The sequence below is a fragment of the Theobroma cacao genome, chromosome 3 (assembly GCF_000208745.1).
Source record: "Theobroma cacao cultivar B97-61/B2 chromosome 3, Criollo_cocoa_genome_V2, whole genome shotgun sequence".
Lineage (NCBI taxonomy): Eukaryota > Viridiplantae > Streptophyta > Magnoliopsida > Malvales > Malvaceae > Theobroma > Theobroma cacao.
The window spans coordinates 13,759,718-13,764,115 of NC_030852.1; positions in this window are offsets into that span (position 1 = coordinate 13,759,718).

Sequence of the window (4,398 nt, forward strand, 5' to 3'; positions counted from 1 at the left end):
TGAAAATTATGGGATAGGCTTGGAGAAAAAACCAAATGGATGAGTTTGATCCCCGTAGTAACTTTAAAGATGGAAGAATTTATTCGTGAAAGAAATTTCCAGCAGCCATAGTGCTGCAACACTAACTCTTTAGCGTTGCAGTGTTGAAATTATCCCATGTCTAGTAGCTGCAATGTTGTAGCACTGACTGTCCAGCACCAGAGTGCTACGAATGCCTCATGTCTATGATGCATGAGCAAGATGGGAGTGGCACGATAATGAGCTTACAAGTTGAATTATGGTCATTGGTCATTGAGCTTTGTTATTTGGGAGTTTTAAATGTTCTGGAGAATATTTACATGAATGAATTGGAAAAGTTTCTTTATTGCCTTGTCTATGGGCATATAATTGAAAGAGAAGTTGAAAGATTCTTGAGATGGCTACATTGAGATAAATACCATGTGAAGTATTAGGATGAATAATATGTTGACCAAAGTCAAATCCTAAGAAATAAAGGAGACGAGAGATTAAGCCTTGTTAAAGGCTAAGGAAAAAGTGAGTGAAGAGTTAGATGAATATATGAGATATGGGTAAGGGATGTCAATACCAAGTGATGAAAGTGTAAATAAAGGATTACAAGGATGGTATAGCAAACAAGTTTATATAGAATATTGTTATGAGAATTTACAATTATTGTCTTGACCCAACTAAATGAAAAGGGTTAGTAACAACACAAGGCCAATTGTGTGGCACACTAGAAACCTATGAAGATGAATTGCGGATTGAATGGACAAGTATGTATTTGTATATCTTTAAGAATAAGTGCATGTCTATAGAATGATATGCTCGGGATGTTAAGGAACAAATAAGAGACTAAGTGTTTCAAGAATGCATAAACATCCTTAAAAAGGAATTACCAATCATAAGCGGCTAGTATAAAATGTGGGAATTTGAAACTTACTAAGGAGCTTGATAGCTAAACCGCGAGTTATATGATCATGTGCGGTGAGACATAAGTTTAAGGTGGCTATCTGTAAGGAAATACTCAAAAGGAATCCTGCTATGAATCTTGTGAAAACAAGCCTTAACTTATGTGGTTACAAAAAGAAAGCCATAAGTTGAGAGTGGTATTCACAGTCACTTTGAAAGGTGCTTGAGAATAACCTTGTTTCCAATCTTGCAATTCCAAGTACAAATTATGAATTGACTAAAGGAGAATGATGTTAATGCTTAAAGGTATAAAGAATAGTATAAGAGAATAGTATAAAGAATGATTAAAGGTAATCTTGATAGTGAAGTCAGATAATGAGAACCTCCTAATGTATTATGGGAATTGGAATTCAAAAACGCATAAGCTATACATGATTCGAATGAGTCTAAGTTTTAAGTGACTCATTAAAGTTGAAATGCAACAAGGATATAATACATATATGTTAGAGGTATGAAGAACAATTGAGAAATAAGGATGACTTTTAAGGATTGTTGTATTGCATAAGATGCAATGATCTCATAAAGATAAACTTTTGAAAGATCAACGAGATTATAAAGCATATACAAATACCATATTGCAATTTAATGCAAATGACATTTAGCAAGTGAGATGTGATTAATGACATTGTGATGCAAGGATATATAGTATGATAAAATTCAAGCATATAATTGGAAATGATATAAACGATATGAAGTTATGCATAGGCATAACAAGAATGTTGACATGCACTATGGGGATTATTATATTGAATCTTGGATAGGGATAGGGATGAATAAAGGAAAATGTAGTCCATGGCACGCGAACAAATGGATCCTTATGTGTAACAAGGGATGTCAACATTTGGAAACGCATGTGCATGCATATATGTGAAATTGATGACTTGACCAACTAAGGTGAAGAATTGTTCTCAGTAATTTGAGATTCAAACTTTATGTATTTGATGAGTTGTATAGATGGTACAACGGCAAGAAGTCCCATTAGTAGTTGAACTATGATGATATCATAAAGTTTGGGAAAAGTAGTCAGAGAAATGAGATTAAAGAAATGCAATCCATAGCGTGGGAATAATTGAAGTATGTGACATAAATGCAAGATAAGCCTAAAGTATGTAGGAATTGTTGGCTCCATTAGTTTTTGATGACAATAAAACATTCCCATTTATTTGTGTCTAATTCCTTTACTTAAATGTGCAAGAAATTAATACATAAAATTAATTTCTTAAATCTTCAAAGAGTATTTTTGAAAGAAAAAGAGGGATAAAATCAAAAAGATATAACTGAATAACAAGGAGGAAGCTTGTTGGTTTAACAAAAAAGAACATTGATTGACAAAATTTCAAATTGGAGAAACGACAGGCTGAAGAGTTTGAGAAACAGAATCAACTTAGTGAACCAAGTCAGTCGACTAAGTGCCCTTTGCCAGAATCTGCAAACCAGAAACAGAATCAACTTAATCAACCAAGTTAGTCGACTAAGAGCTCTTTGTCTGCAATTTGAACCAGAACACTACAAGACAGATTAACGGCTAGAACTCATCCTCAACTATTTTCAACGGATATAAACTGCCAAACTGCCATCGAAGTTGCATCTCCAAGTATAAAGGGTCTTCCAATAATGAGAAACAAGCTTTGGGAAGTTTTGAAAGAGATTTGAGCGATTAAGAGCTGATAAACCAAAAAATTTTCTCTTCACCTAATTGTACTTAAACACCTATTCTTTGTACTTGTATTCTGCATTCAACCTTGTACCATTCAGATCAACTTGTGATCATAGGTACTTTCTTCTACTTCTCTTATTATATTCTTAGAATGAGGAAGTCACTTTAAGTGGTTATTTCAAGCAAGGTTTGCTTGAATGTGTTAAGGTTCTAACTTAGCCTTGAAAAGTTAATTGTTGGGTTTTGGTTGATCCCGTGGAAAAACCATTGTTGTAGGTTATGGTTGAGCCTTGGAAAAATCACTTTGGGTTTTAGTTTAACCCGTGAAAAACTAGTGTAAAAGGTTGTGGTTGAGCCTTGAAAAACCATTTTGGATTTTGGTTGATCCCGTGAAAAACCATTGCTAAAGGTTGTGGCTGAGCCTGTGAAAAGCCATTGTAAAAGCTTGGTGAAAGCTTGTGAATTCCACTGTTTTTAGTGATTTGGTTTGAAAAATCCTTGGTTGAACAATCAAGGTAGTGGATGTAGATCTTGGACCGAACCATTATAAATTGTTGTGCATTGTATACTCTTTTTTTATTTTCTTTGTTCTGAAAAATAGTTTTTTATTTTGTCAAGAGCCGATTTGTGCTATTCACCCCCCCTCTAGCACATATTATTAGGACCAACAATTGGTATCAGAGCTAGTTCCCTGTTCTTAAGGTCTAACACCCTTTGGGAAGATCCAAAGGGCTATTCAAAAGTCAATAGTAGCTGAGGGACAGTCCACAAACAGACCACCTCTGTTTGATGGCTTAAATTACCCATATTGGAGTATTAGGATGTTAATATACATTAGAGCAATAGATTATGAAATGTGGGATGTCATTACCAATGATCTTTTCATTCCAATGATTAAAAATTCGGTAAATGGTGAGAAAACTCTCAAACATAGAAGTAGGTGGACAGAAGCTGAAATAAGGAAAGCTCAAATCAACTCTAAGGCCATGCATACTCTTATTTGTGCACTTGATTATAAAGAATATGATAAAGTGTTCATGTGTAAAAGTGCCAAGAAAATTTGGCAAAAATTAGGAGAGTTAGATGGAGAAACAAATATGGAAAAGGAATTAGAAGACAACTCTTGCGAAAATCGATGCTCAACAAGCAACATGACAAATGGAGACAAGGAATCAAGTGAAAATGTATCTTCAAATTGAATTGAATTATGCTTCATGGCTCTTGAAGAGTTAAAGGTAACTTCTTCATCATGTGAACTTAATTCATGTGCTTTCAATGAATTACATGACGTTTTTGAGGATTTAGCTTTCGAGTTTGAGAAAATGAATATAAAGAACAAGAAAATCATTTCCACACTCGATGTTGAAAATGAATTTTTGATGAAAACAAAAATTGATTTGGAAAAAGAAAATGAAAATTTGAAAAAGGATTTTAAAGTTTATCAATAGCAAATTAATTTTTTGGAAAAAGGAAATTTTGACGTGAAAATAAAATTTGAAGATTTATTAAATGAGAAAGTGGAAGAAAGAGCAAACTTGTGCTTGATGGCCAGAGATGATGAATCCGAGGAGTCTTCTACTTCTTGTGATATTTCAATTGATGAGCTGCAAGATGAACATGAATGTCTTTATGGTGAGTTTGAAAAGCTTGTATCAAAATATAAAAATTTGAAAAGAAAAGTTGCATCTCTTGAAAATGATTTGGAAAAGATAAGACATGATTTCAACTCTGTTTTTGAGCAAATAAATTTTTTGCAAATTGAATTAGAACAT